This window comes from Staurois parvus, unplaced genomic scaffold (assembly GCF_062004578.1).
Source record: "Staurois parvus isolate SC_StPar_1 unplaced genomic scaffold, SC_StPar_1.0 ptg000282l, whole genome shotgun sequence".
Classification (NCBI taxonomy): domain Eukaryota; kingdom Metazoa; phylum Chordata; class Amphibia; order Anura; family Ranidae; genus Staurois; species Staurois parvus.
In genome coordinates, this window is record NW_028318078.1 from 12,767,348 (window position 1) to 12,782,839 (window position 15,492).

Sequence of the window (15,492 nt, forward strand, 5' to 3'; positions counted from 1 at the left end):
AGGCCCAAAGCACCCTACTTACTCTACATCTGCAGGTAAGGGTAGGTCTGCCAATGGCGAGAGTGTAGACGTTACATACAGCTGCTACCTTAAAGGGGTTGTCCGTTAGCATTAGCTCATTCAGCTTTTACAGAGTGTGTGTGTGTGTGTGTGTGATCTACTGGTATGTTGTGAATAGTAGGTTGGGGCCTTGTGAGCTAATTGGCTATTAAAAAAAGATTGCACTATTGTATCAGTGTGTATGTGTATAAAATATATATCTATATATATATATATATATATATATATATATATGCTGAAAAAATACATAAATCCATCCATCCAATATCCAAATAAATAAATACACAATAATTAAATAGAAGCCCTCCATTTACGATTGACCCAGAGGAAGCCAAAAAAAAACCCTATGGAGCATGGCCAAGTTTGTTCCAGTGGGTATTTATGTGTGTGTGTGTATTTGCATATGTACTCTATCTATCTATATATCTATCTATCTATATATTATAGAGATAGGTATACTGTGTATATAGTGCCATTTTTATGTCTGTTAATGTCATTACGGTATATATATATAACTGCATTATGTTACAAGAGGCCTATGGCTGTTATGTTATTGCCTGTATTACTTTGCCGTGTTGCTGATAGTTGCTTCATCACTAGTTTGGAAACCCCTCACCCACCCTTCCTTTAACCATGTGTCCTGCCAGAAAGCCCTGCAGTGCATTGCCGTGCAAGCGGAAGGGTTAAACACAGCCCATTTGAAGGGGGATGAGGATTGTGTGCCAGGCAGAGTGAGGTAACAGTATGATTAGTATAGTGGTACACAGACCACCCAGCCCCTCCCCCACCACTCCCCTTTTCAATCACTGCAGGTCAGCAATCCAGCCTTACAACACAGTACACGCATACGTACACAAAACACTAGATGAAATATGACATGTATGGGACCTGAATATACAACATCGCTTCAAAATGATTCCAACAGACGTCAGAAAAAATGTAATTTTAAAATTGGAGAGAAAAAAAAAAACACCATAGGATAGATCCTCTTGCATCTTCTGTCTAAATGTACAAATTTTGTGTGAACTGGTATTTTTGTGTATGTTTATTGCTAACCCTGGCTGAGATGGGAACAGATTGCCAGCACACATGTCCACGCACATATACTAAAATACACACACTATACAGCGTATGCCAAGCACATACACACAGCACCACACACCATATGTAGGGTCCAGACCTTGCAGAGCTGCAGACACAAAATTTAGGCACATATGTTCACAAATCATTTGCAAACAACATACCCTTTACACCTCCTACACATATACTTCTTCTCACATTGCACACATTCAGATGTGGCCAGACAGCCTTGAACCAGACTTGGTCCACACCGAGTATACACTTAGACACATAAACGTTAAAGTGAGCTGGACACACAGCTTCTTATATTTCATATAACAAAATGTAAAGAAAAATACACACATACACATAAACACATGTGTGTAAGGTGTGTGTCAAATGTTCTTCATATGTCCACAAAGAAATGAAAATTAAGCTAAGCAGAAGCTTTTTTTTCTATAATCATTGAGAATAAAAACACAAAAGTCATAAACTCACATACCCACACAGACTGAACATTATACTTACTGCAATTACCAAATTGACAAATCTAAAAGGTCACTACAGCACAGGTACAGAAATACAAGACTTACACTGTATATTGATATTAAAAGGCAAGGTAAATATGACACCACTAATATATACATATATATATATATATATATAATATATATATATATATATATATATTGCACGTCTTCCTAGCATAATAACACCTCCACCAGCTATGAAGACAGACACACAGTCTCCAGCGCAGGCTGTCAGCCTGTGGGACATTTTGGCCCTTCCTTCTCTGGAGCTGGGCTGTGATGGGACATGCTCTGAATTGCTAAGTGTCTCCATTGAGCGATGAGAACAGTTTGACGCATTAAACACGCATAGCGCATCCGCTGAGCCTCTCCTCAGCCAAGCCAGCCTCTTAACATAATCTGCAGAGGAACATTGTACTGAATAGAATATGCCGTCCCTCCCCAGGCAGGAGAAAATCAATAGCTATGAATTCACCCTGATAGATCTGAGAGCCCCCCTCCTCCTCCTCCTCCTCCTCCTCCTCCTCCTCTTCTTCTTCTTCCTCCTCTTCTTCCCTCACTTCACAGCTTCCACCATCCACAACACCTCATTCCCACCTCCCTCCTTCCAGGAAACCTTTTCAATTGATGCTCGTATTTATTAGGTGTCCCTAAAGTGGCTAGTGGTTACAATTAAACATTTATAAGATGCTTGTAGGAATTTTTGTTTAAGCAGCCAGCTGATCCATTAGACCTTTTGCATGGCTAGAGGCTTGGGCAGCCATTGGCGGTGAAATGGTTACACTTCTTTTTTTTTTTTTGGAAGGGTGATGGAGCTGAGGAGACAGATGGAACAGTGGGGTAGTCTGGTCAGGTTACAGTTTTTGAATGATAGTCATTGGTGGGCTGAGAATGTGGATTTTTTTTTTCAGCAGTGCAGGTGTCTACATTTGAGGAGTTATCGGAAAAGAGAGGAGCCATGCGCAACGTTGAGTTTAACTGCCTGGTTAACAGAGGATTGTCTAATTTTCAAAGACTGCACAGGGTGTGTGTGGAGAGAAAGAGAGAGAAAGCACAAGGAAAGAGGAGGGTGAGGAAAAGAGAGGGAGGTGGGGGGAGAAGGCGAAAAGGGTGGGTGTGAGACAGGGGGAGGAAAAAAAAAAAAGAGGGAAAAGAGAAGACCTTTAGAGAGTGGGAGGACCAATGCAGAAGAGAGCGGGGAAGAAGAGATGGAGCAGAAGTCCCACTTTTGTTTTTTTAGATCTCCCTTTATGCACAGAAAAGCATGAACAGGCCTGTACATCATAGAGCATCACTAGAACTAGACCTTCATATTATATTAAGGTCACTGCACCCAAGCTCTTTGGCTATGAGCATTTCTACTTAGCCTGCACTTTTATATCTGTATACTTATGGTCAGCCAAGTGAGCTACCACCATTAATTGCAGATATGTATACACCAGTGGACTGACGCGTTCCTATAAAGCCTGTATCTCATGCATCTATACATACCTAAAAAGTCACAACACCATCAGTGTTTCTTAGACCACCTATAGACAGGCAAACCCCATAAGTAATTATTTTATTTGCCCACCCTCAAAGCTCTTGTCAAATGAAAACGAATGATGCTTCTGATTCATGCAGTATAGTATAGTATAGCATAGGAAAGGAAACAATCATAGGTTGACCTCAGGAGATTCTCCAACATGCTGGAAAATCTTAAACGACCCTGGGCTCAGCATCTGTCACACACATACAATATGCGACAGTCGCAAGCGATGCTTAGATCACATACATAAACACTATTGGGCTTTTGGAAAGTAAATGTCATAACACCACATGATATGGCTAACAGGCAACTCAGCAATATGGTCTCAGAATGGCTTTTCAGTTGAATAATTCAATATCTGCAGCAGCAGGGCTATAGATGTTACAGACCTAGTAAGAAGTGGTTATAAGAGGGCTCGAATCATAGGCAAAGCAGAGAGAGCACAGTTGTAATAATTTACAGATGAAGGCTGAGATGTAAGGGGGTGAGCTTCACTGAGGGCTTTGAAGGTCAAAGACAGAGCTTTGCATCTTATTCTCAGAGACAGAATATGCCAGTGTAGGTATTTGTATTATGCTGGTAGCTGTTGTATAAAGGAGACTGCTGGCAGAGCTTAGATTAATTGCGGTGCAGATAATCAATTGTAGAAGCAATCAAGGAAGGATATGATGAGTAAATTAATATCTTGAATTCATGTTTATAAAAACAACTGACAAATTGCATAGATGGAGGCAGCGGGAGTCTGAAGACTAAAGGTGAACATTAAATATGTTAAGGTCACCTCTAGGCATCAGGCTTTATATACTGAAAGCATAAAGAGATCAGTGATCACATCCTTATTGTTTTGAGGTTTTGTATGTGCTAGAAAACAGCCGCTCTGTTAAACGAGTCTGTATGTGTTCCAGTTTTTTGTAAGACACTGTAAACAGAGAGAGAAAACCTCTGCTCTCAGATGTCACTTTGGTCATATCTATCACTGAATGCAGTGGCCTTTTTTCATTCTTATGTATGCCAAAAAATCTATGATACAGAAAGAGGTTTCCATGAAACATGGAAAGCCTGTCTTTGTATGAGACTTTATCCTTTAGAAAACAGGGGTGCTTGCCCCCTACAACCCCTCTTTAGACAGCAGCAAGACTCCATCCTGTAGCAGAGAAAACCTGTAAACAACACATTGAATTGCTTCTAATAGGTACTTAGTGGATTTCATTTATTAATGTACATGACACTTCAGCACTCAGAAACCGTAGGGATGCATGTCATGGAAAACAAGTATCAAAACCACTGTGCAACCCAGGCTGGTGTGGCCCTCCTCAGATCAGGAAATTCAATAATGTATAGACAAAAAAAACAAAGAGGGCGCACATGCCTAATGTATTATTTTCAACATTTTAATAAAGAATGAAATAATACATATATACTCACAAAGAAAGAAGGTGGCATAACACGTTTCAGGGTCTGGCCCCCTTCCTCAGTGCCATTGCCTTGAGGAAGGGGGTCAGACCCCTGAAACACATCATCTGATACTGTCATCCACTCAATTCATTGAGGCTGAAAATTAACTTCAGGATTCTTTGTTTATGTTATGCCACCTCTCTTTGAGTATACATGTATTCTTTCATTCTGTATTAAAATGCTGAAAATAATGCACTAATTGTCTGTGCCCTCTTTGTATTTTTTGTCTATGCAGAGTTACATGGAACCCTAAGGTCCCTAGAGAGGTTGCTAATGGGTTCCTTGAGCAATGAGTAATTTTTGCCTCTCATATGAGTAACCACTGACACCAAGGATCTTTTGGGGAAATTTTTTCCCACTGACCACAAATGTAAGCCGCGCTCTTCCCATTGGCCATTACGCTAATAGTCAGTGAACTGTAGATATTGTCATTTTTAGAAGGCATTGCTTTATACTTTAACGTTATTTTATGGGTTCCTCTATGTTGAATCCAAAGAACAGAGGTATACCGCTCAGGCAAACAATCCAGATCAATCCACGACAGGCGCAGGCTCTGGCTCGCCACCACCCACGATGCAACAGGAAAAAGGGTCAGCCACACATGGAGGATAGATGAATATAGTGTATATTTATTGATCCATAGGACACACAAAACACCAGGACATGAATACAGGACCTGTTAACGCGTTTCACACAATCTCGTGCTTAGTCATAACTAATGTTTGAGACAGAATGTTTTAGATGACTATCATGCTGTAGATACTTAGAAAAATATCTTTGTTAGTTTACAATAAATAGTGTAATATTTAAAATTATACTGCCATCAAAACTGATAACGAAATCTGAAGCTGGACAGCTATGGTGTTTTTTGTTTTTTTTTAGCCGAGCTGAATGAAAAAAAAAAAAAAATTCCTCCATCCACACAAGCAACGTGGATTGGGGAATTCCCCCACCAGGATATCCTGACAGTGGGACTCACCAATTGGTTGCAGCCACTGTTTGAGAAAAGTTTTATAATGATCGATTTCTTTCAAGTGGGGGTGGCTATATATAGATCAAAATTCAGCCATTCCCTGCTGTACCAGTCACGTTTTGATATACCTATGGCACGCTTTAAGATGCAAAAAGGCAACTTAAAATGACTACTGAGTAGTTTAGTTTTTCATGCAGGCAGTGCTATACAGCATGAGTCAAACCCTGCTTTCTTTTACGTCTTACCTGGTGATCCTGGAACATGTCTGCTTCTGATGCCGGAACACCCTCCTTGATGTCTTTACTAAGAAGTCACAAAAAGCAAACAGGTTCAAACCTCCCTTGCAAGTCTGAATATGTCTGTAGAAACAAAAAGCACAGAGGGAGGAAGTTACACAGCAGAGGATTCAGAAAGTACCCCCCCCCCCCTTCTCTTTTGACTCCTCTATGAAGCTGGGTTTTCTTATACTGTTGGGGATTATACAGTGAAATAAAGGTAAATTGAGGTAACATTCTGACTTTGGCACAGTTGAAGTGTTTACTGGATAGCATAAGCACCTTACCGAATGCTTTTAAAGAACAGTTGGACATTCAAGTACAATCTGATTGTCTTATGGATGTCTCTTGGCTCACCCCTGAAGCTCTAAAAAGGAACAGTTACATGAATGTTCCTATTTAGACAGCAAAGCAGGAACAATTTGATATACAAACATTTTTGGCACTTTTGTATCCTGGGGAAAGCAATAGAGATCACACAAGGCTTTCAAATGAAGGAGGCTATAAGGGAATGTTAGAGGCTGCCCCATAGACATCAGATCAAAGCCTTATGTGGCCAAAAATGACTCAATAGGCATTATTTTTTATTACAGGTATTTAAAAAGTGCAGAACTTTATATACTATTCATTCACATCAGTCCTGCCCTCAAGGAGCTTCCAATCTAAGGTGTCTTTCTCACACGCATACATACAATACATGCACACTCATGGTCAGTTTGGCCAGGAGCCAATTACCTACCAGCATGTGGGAGGAAAACAGAGTACCCAGAGTAAACCTACACAAGTACAGGAAATATATACAAAATATGCATTTAGTGTTCTGGTAGGAATTTGAAAAAAGGACCCCAGCATTGCAAGGCAGAACCACTAGGCCTCTGTGCTGCCTAGTTTTGCAATTTTTAAAAGAATTATGTTGACTTAAACCTATGTACACGATAAATACCATACTGATTCCAGAGTGATTAAAATACAAATCATTATAATTTTATATTAAAAATAATAAAAAAAAGATCAATTGTTAATATAAAATAAATACCTTTCTCTTTTTAGTGTACCTCAGCCCCTATTTCATCTGAAAAATATCAAAGTATAGAGGAGAAGTGCATCACCACAAGCCTTAGGATTTGAAACAATGCCCACATATTGACCATGCCCTCACGTGTTCCTCTTAAGCCCTTCAAGGTCTGCCTCCTAATTATTTGCAAATATTGGCATCTATGTGAAAGTACCCATTTCTGTATACAGTGGTGGATTGCATGGCCTTGTGTGAGCATTGGAAAAGTAAGAGCAGGCACCTTATGGAAGCATGGTGTCTGCTACAGAGCATACTTGTTACTTTACTTGTATTGCGCACAGGTAGGGGCTGAGTGACGTATTAGGCTGTGTTTTCAAGTTGTGATGCCTAAAGTGGTATTAAACTCTAAATAAAAAATGTCATATATTGCTGCATACCAGTCATTGGATGTGGTGGCTGAATTAGTTTTCCCTTGTTAGGCTTTTTCCCTCTGTTTTTACCTGGTAATCTTCCCAGTAACACACTTTCTGTATTAGAGTGTCCCCACTCAGAATGAGCGAGCACAGAGACATCTTTGGACAACAGTATTGTCAGTCTGGGGGACAGGGTTTTTGATGTAGTAGCAGATTTAAATTCACTAACAAAGTGAAGCAGTTAGCAAAAGGTTTGTTTTGCATAAAAAAGCTGACCATTGTAAGCACCTCTGTCAGTGGTAAATGGTTTGTCTCAACCTTCCAACTGCTACATTTGCAGGACAACATGTTCTGTTGAAAAACAACAGACTTACTGGCCAGATCACTAGGTGAAAATATATGAAAGAAAGCTTAAAAAGGAAAACGAATACAGCCACCACAACTAAGAACTAATAAGCTGCACTATAACAAATGTTTGTTTTTTTGGGTTTAATACATCTTTAAGGGCCAATTCATGTATGCTCATGCGTGCAGGTGATGTGATGCGGGTACAGTAAAAAAAAAGTTGTGCTTTGTGCATCTCTGATACAGTTTCCATCAAAATGCATGTTATATAGAGTTCAATGGTAATGTGTCTAAAACTCATGAGGCAAGGAGCAGGTGTTAGTGACACCTCAGAACTGTTAGTTGTTCTTGGTGCAGAATGCTATTTCCTGAGTACTACTGTGACAGGCTAAGATACAATGCTGTCAGAGGCAGAGAAATTAGGTTTAAAGTCCATTATAGGCAAATAGAAAAAAAGACATCTATGCTGCAGTCTGTCTACAGCATTAACAGGTGTTTTTGTTTTTCTGTGTCCTTTCTGATTTTTGTTGAAATGAATGGTATGGCAACAGAATCTCTATAACAAGGTGACAACACCATTCATTTTGCAATTAAATTACTGCAGCATTGGACAGGGTAAAATTAGGTGGGCATATAGTTTTAGATTGCAGTTGCAGCAATATGGAAAAAAGATTTAAACAATGGAAATAAAAGTACACAGTTTAAAGCGGAGCTCCATCCAAAAGGGGAAGTTCCGCTTTAAGTACTGGTCCCCCGATTGGCACGTTTGGCGAACGCGGGGAAGCAGAAGTTGTCCTCTCCCCTCCCTCCCCATAGCCTTCTGGGCCACGTGACAGGTCCCAGAAGACTACAGGACCAGTCACAAGGCACAGCGCTATTTGCACGTGCGCAGTGGGCACTCGGCTGTGAAGCTGCAGGCTTCTGCCCACACTTAGGATGCCGGCGCCAGGGAGCGAGGACGGCCTTTTAAAAGTCAGCAGCTAGATTTTTTGTAGCTGCTGACTTTTATTTTTTTTGCTTGACTGGAGCTCCTCTTTAAGCACACTTGTCAATATAATAGTTTGTCTCAACCCCTATAACGCTCACTTTTGCTGGACAACTTGATTTACATGTAGATGTGAAGAAAAATATCAATAAAGGCATGTAAAATAAAAAGGAATTGATATACTGAATACTATCATTCACCTTAAAGTGGTTGTAATGCTTAAGTGGTTTTTGTTTTCTAAAATAAACATGGTATACTTACCTGCTCTGTGCAGTGGTATTGCACAAGGAGGCTCTGAACCTCTTCTGCTGGGGTCTCCACCAGCACTGTAGGCTCCTCCTCCTCTTGATGTGCCACCACAGGAAGCCATTTCTTATGGGGTGCACCTACAGGCTCGCTACAGAGTCGGACTGTGTGCATCAATAGACACACACAGCACAGCGTGGCCTTGTCCCCCACTCAGTCCTCACAGGATTGACAACTGCAGGAGCCAATGGCTCCCACTACTCTTACTGCATGTGAGGAGTGAGAGAACAGCACTGCTGTACTCAGGCACAGATCTGGATCAAGATAGGAGGTTAGGGGTGATACAAATACTGGGACATTTTTTACCTTATATTAAAGCAGGGTATGCTTTAATAAGGTAAAAAATATTCTGCCTTTAGAAAGACATTAAATGGTTACCAGAATACAATCATTTTCACCCTAGAGGGTCTTTAAATTCCACTGTTAAGATTTTATTTGTACAATAAACATAAAGCTGTTATAAATTAACTGCTAAGGTAGGTCTGTAAGACTGTTTGGCAGCTGAGACACTGGACAGTAGAATTGGATGTAGAGGAACTGCATAGAATTACAGTTGCAGTCCATGTACAACTTTTATTATAATCTTGTTCTTTACTTGAATCATCTTTTGCCAACTAAGTTAGACTGGGCATACTGTATAATCCCTATGAGCATGTTTTGTGTGCTCAACATACACCTCTTGGCAGCACTGATGTCACTATAAAACTGTTGACTATTAGGAAGGAAATCCAAACTGGACAGTAGACTGAGCACAGCCAAAATCATTATTGTCAGCACAGACCCTCTAATTTTTGTCTTTAAAATAGGTCTACAATGGCATGGTCCACTGTGAAATAGATCATGTAGCACAATCTTTAAACATAGAATAAAAACAAAAAATGTCTTTAAGAGGATTTGTATAGAGAAAATTTCCAAAGGCTAGGTGTCATAGACAGTGGTGTAGGAGCAGGTCTAGTATAGGTTGGAATTGCATCTGTGTTTCTGCCATGGGCCTAATAAGAAAGCCTATCAGGCCATATTCAAACACCCTCTCCATCACCTTCAGGAAGTGTGCAATTGCATTGCTTGGTGCAGCCTTTCTCAATGAAATCTTAGAGTTCCTACCAAAACTGCTAGGGGCTTCTTGAGTAGTGCGCAGTGATGGACTGATCTCCTGCTCAATGGTACCTGCCTATTTCCAAACCCAACATCACTTAGCAGACCCTGCTGAGCCTTTCCTCTTATCTTTAGTTAAATATACTGACACCAATGTTCTTTTACCTGTCTGTAAGTTAGCTTTCTTTTTGCTAACCATCAATGTAAGGTGGCACTATACAGGTCACCAATGCAAGGGGCATCCTTCCCACCGACGATCAGTATTAGGCGGCCATTTTCCACCACCAACCACCAATCTAAGGAGGCTTTTCCCCAACTGACCACTAAAATTTGGGGGCCTTCTTCCACTGACCACCAATACAAGGAGGCACTTTATTGACCAGCAATGTAAGAACACTGTTTGCATTGCCTGTAATTCTTGTCTTTCTTAATCAAATATGCTAGACATGTCATGTCCTTTATTATTTAATTGTTATATCTAAAACATATTGATCATTGAACTGTAGATATAATGATTGCTGGCAGGGGTTCCCTGAGACCTGAAAATTATTTTATGGATTTCTCTATGGTACAAAGTTCAGAAAGGCTGTTTTGATGCATCTCAAGGGCAAGCTCCCCTGTGGTAATTGAATAAGTACTGTTCACTCCTGCTCTCCCATAACTAGAGGTAAAGTAGAAGTGGTGGGGGTTTGGAAAAGAGGAATTCTCCACTAAGGGAGAGGGAACATGGGAACATACTGTGCTATGTTGAGGAGGTTATAGGAGTTGTAGCATTCAGGAGTAGGGTTTATGAGGAGTAAGGGTTATGAAGGGTCCAGGGCTTTATGTATAGGAAATAATGGGGTGAGCATGATAGCTTCAGGGAAGGAGTTTATAGGAGCTGGGAATTTCAGGACTGAAGTAGCCAATATGGGGTTAAAACTCCAAAGCCCCTATTAATATCTGATACTGCAGTCCAGATCAAGCTAGAGCATTGTATGTAGATATACTATGTTTAGTCTACGTTTGCATCACAAACTCCTAAATACCCATAAAAAATTCTCATGTGGGTCAGTTGTATGATTGCATTCAGTTGACTTGTGACAGTATTAATAGGATACCATCACAATAAATGCTTTTCTATCTATTTAAAATCTTGAGGTAAATGCTTGGCCTGAATAAATGTCTGACCACTTCTCAAGGCTAATGCTCAGCTTTGGGGTTTGCAAGCCCTAAATATAATGGATGAAGTCAGCCTTACAAGTGATTGTTCATCCTGCATGCTGATCTTGCATTATCTGTGCTTTTTTTCCTATTGGATCAATAGTCAGCCTTGCAGAACAACCAGCAAATAAAGGAAAAAAAACAGAAAAAAATGATTAAGTATGAAACTATTTATGTTACATTGCTGTTTAAAGCCTAAGCTTGTTTGGACCTTACTATGCATGTCATGCCTCAGTGATGTCAGTTGTTATTAATCAATTCTTAGGCCGTGTGCCTTATTGATGTCAGGAGTAACCAGTAAATGGATGGACCAAATTCTCATGAATATTGAATCAGCCCACAAAATGACTGTGAATGTAGAGTGGTTCACAGCTGCAGATATTGGCATTTAATTTTCTAAACTACTTTTGTAGCCAGAGCTTATTCTGAACATTTAAAAGCCTCCGTAATAGGTAGATAACATTAGGTGGCCCTAGTGTTGCCTATCAGGTTTGCAGGAGGCATGCACAGACCTGATGGGTAGGATGAGCAGTTATGACTATCTAAACCAGGGGTCTCCATACTTTTTAAACAATGGGCCAGTTTACTGTCCTTCAGGATTTAGGGGGGCCGGACTGTGCCCAGTGTGAGTCGAAAATGTCTTAGCATCAGTTAGAGTAAACATTGCCCCATCATTCGTTTTAATAGGAGGAATAATTCCCCATTGTTGATTTTAGCAGGAGGAATAGTGCCCCATGGTTGGTGTCATTGGGAGGAATAGTGCCTTATCGATGATGTCAGTGGGAGGCGTAGTGCCCCACTATTGGTGTTAGCAGGAGGAATAGTGCCTCAATAATGCTGTCAGTGGGAGGAATGGCGTCTCATCACTGGTGTCAGTTAGAGGAATAGTGTCCCAAGGGCCGGATAGAGTCAAGCAAAGGGCAGCATCTGGCCCCCAGGCTATAGTTTGGAGACCACTGATCTAAACTGTCACCAACTTAAAGCTGTGCCCTCAGTGTCCTGGACTCTGCTGAACAGCTATGGGGTCTCTGCTCAACAGTGTCCAAAATCGCAGGACTCTCCCACAAGATGGTTGAACTGGATGGACTTGTGTCTCTTTTTCAACCAGATTAACTATGTAACTATTTAAGACCCAGGGCATTTGAAAACTATATCTTCTTAGGCTACTGAGGCCTAGTGTGCCTTGCCTTGCATGCACTATCCTGATCTAGTGGAAACAATATAGCTGGCCATATACAGTACATGACAATTTTCAGTAAATTTCAACCACTTTCAAGCTGTTAGGAATTACAAATACAATTTAAGTGCATCAGAAATAAAGCAATCTATCACCCGTGTGTACAACCAAGCACCAGACTTTGAACTGTTGTAAAATCAAAACTGGGCAATAAAGAACAGGATCATTACAGTTTATGCAATGATTTTTCTGATGCATTTTTTGAGACAATTTCAATCTCCTCCACTGGAAGTTGATTTAAACCACCATATTATTTTTTTCAACTGCTTGGTTATTTTGACATAAAATGGAATTAAACCTACAATCGATTTATCAAGTTGCCACATATAATATATAGCTTAAGAATTGTCCAAAAAAATCCTTTTCAGCTAACTGATTTTTTTTCTTTCCCCCAGAATCTGTTAGCCAAGGGAAGTTTGCAAAGTTTGCATTGTGCCCACAGACGTAAGATCATAACCCGATTTGAAGGAAATCATACAACCAGATTACAATATATAGTTAGCTTCAGATTTCAGAAGAAAGACATAGGGTAGCAAAATACAGAACATAGGACCAGCTAAACAAAAAATTATAAATTTTTTAGACTAGCTTCTTTTTCTTTTTAATTCTTTATGTAGTGGTATACAACAGAAACAGTAAAAATGGCAGCTTCACATAATACACAGGCAATATGGAATACCAGTTACAAAATCCAAGAACAAGTACAATGCACTATAAACAAAACCACCTATGATAGCATAACAAAGATGATGCAGTAAATGCACAATTGGCCATAATGCAATAGTAACAATGGTTAGGGACCTCATATAGCTGGCTACACTGTCTTCGGTAGACAGGGAAGGATCCCTCTGATGGTCATTGAGAGCCATTGCCAGCTGAGGTGAAGTCTAATGTGGGGTAGCCTACCACCATCGGAGACTAGCTTCTTTTTTTACAGGAATATCTCTTTAAAGCAGTTCAATTAGTTTTGTAGCTATGCTTTATTAACACAGTGTGCTGTGCAGCCCAACAAATCAGAGATTTTTCCCTTCCCTTCTGCACAGGAGGTAGGTCTGAACCCCCACTGAGATTGGATGCCAATTAGACAACTGCTACAAAAAGAAAAGAATTTGCACAACCTAAAAGTTTGTGAAGTTACTGTACATAGAATGTAGTACATAGCCTTGGCACACCACCAATGTAGGATTGAAAATGAAATTTTTAGCCTATCCCTTATTACATTATATATCCCTCTGTTTTTCATTGTATGTCAAATAGTTACCACACAGTAGCATAGCTTCATGCTATAATCCCATTATAGTGTATGTACAAAACTGGATTATCACTTACTTTTTTGCCTTTGAGATGACCTCCTTGAAAACATGATCCTAAACAGGCATGATGATATATGCAGAGAAACAGAACCAAATGAGAAATCCCAAAAATCAGGAACTGTTATGGAATATACAGAACAAGGTACCGGTATATATTTGGTACTGACCCTGGAAATCACACACAGCTACAGAAGACATATCAAATAAACATAATACTCATGAATCTTAAAGTACAAGTTCACTTAAAAAAATAATAAATGCCCATTTTTTTGCAGGTAATTAAATGTGCATTGATATTTTTTTTTTCTTAGGATCCTGTAAAGCATTGTCAGGCTACTGCAGGCACTCAGTACAGCTGTCTGCCCATACTGGAGTGCAAGAAAAGTAATAAACTATGAGGGTGCTCATCAGAGCCCTCACTGTTCTTTGAGAATTACAATCCATCTGCCCCAATAATAGCTCCTCCTTTATACAGTATCTCACAGAAGTGAGTACACCCCTCACATTTCTGTAAATATTTTATTCTATCTTTTTATGTGACAACACTGAAGAAATTACACTTTGTTACAATGTAAAGTAATGAGTGTACAGCTTGTATAACAGTGTAAATTTGCTGTCCCCTCAAAATAACTCAACACACAGCCATTAATGTCTAAACCGGTGGCAACAAAAGTGAGTACACCCCTAAGTGAAAATGTCCAAATTGGGCCCAAAGTGTCAATATTTTATGTGGCAACCATTATTTTCCAGCACTGCCTTAACCCTCTTGGGCATGGAGTTCACCAGAGCTTCACAGGTTGCCACAGGAGTTCTCTTTCGCTCCTCCATAACGACATCACGGAGCTGGTGGATGTTAGAGACCTTGGGCTCCTCCACCTTTCATTTGAGGATGCCCTACAGATGCTCAATAGGGTTTAGGTCTGGAGACATGCTTGGCCAGCCCATCACCTTTACCCTCAGCTTCTTTAGTAAGGCAGTGGTCGTCTTGGAGGTGTGTTTGGGGTCGTTATCATATCATTTTGGAATACTGCCCTGTGGCCCAGTCTCCGAAGAGAGGGGATCATGCTCTGCTTCAGTATGTCACAGTACATGTTGGCATTCATGGTTCCCTCAATGAACTGTAGCTCCCCACTGCTGGCAGCACTCATGCAGCCCCAGACCATGACACTCCCACCACCATGCTTGACTGTAGGCAAGACACACTTGTCTTTGTACTGCTTACCTGGTTGCCGCCACACACGCCACCATCTGAACCAAATAAGTTTATCTTGGTCTCATCAGACCACAGGACATGGTTCCAGTAATCCATGTCCTTAGTCTCCTCATCTTCAGCAAACTGTTTACGGGCTTTCATCATCTTTAGAAGAGGCTTACTTCTGGGACGACAGCCATTCAGACCAATTTGATGCAGTGTGAGGCGTATGGTCTGAGCACTGACAGGCTGACCCCCCACCCATTCAACCTCTGCAGCAATGCTGGCAGCACTCATATGTCTATTTCCCAAAGACAACCTCTGGATATGATGCTGAGCATGTGCACTCAACTTCTTTGGTCGACCATGGTGAGGCCTGTTTTGAGTGGAACCTGTCCTGTTAAACCACTGTATGGTCTTGGCCACCGTGCCGCAGCTCAGTTTCAGTGTCTTGGCAATCTTCTTAAAGCCTAGGCCACCTTTATGTAGAGCAACAATTCTTTTTTGC

At 40.5% G+C, this 15,492-nt stretch overlaps 1 protein-coding gene across 1 annotated transcript in view; it reads left to right on the forward strand.

The window, feature by feature from the left end:
• The window catches only part of CACNG2 (calcium voltage-gated channel auxiliary subunit gamma 2), a 197,620-nt gene that overhangs the window by 1,714 nt on the left and 180,414 nt on the right, over positions 1 to 15,492 (forward strand). The gene's annotated exons all lie outside the window — the stretch shown is intronic.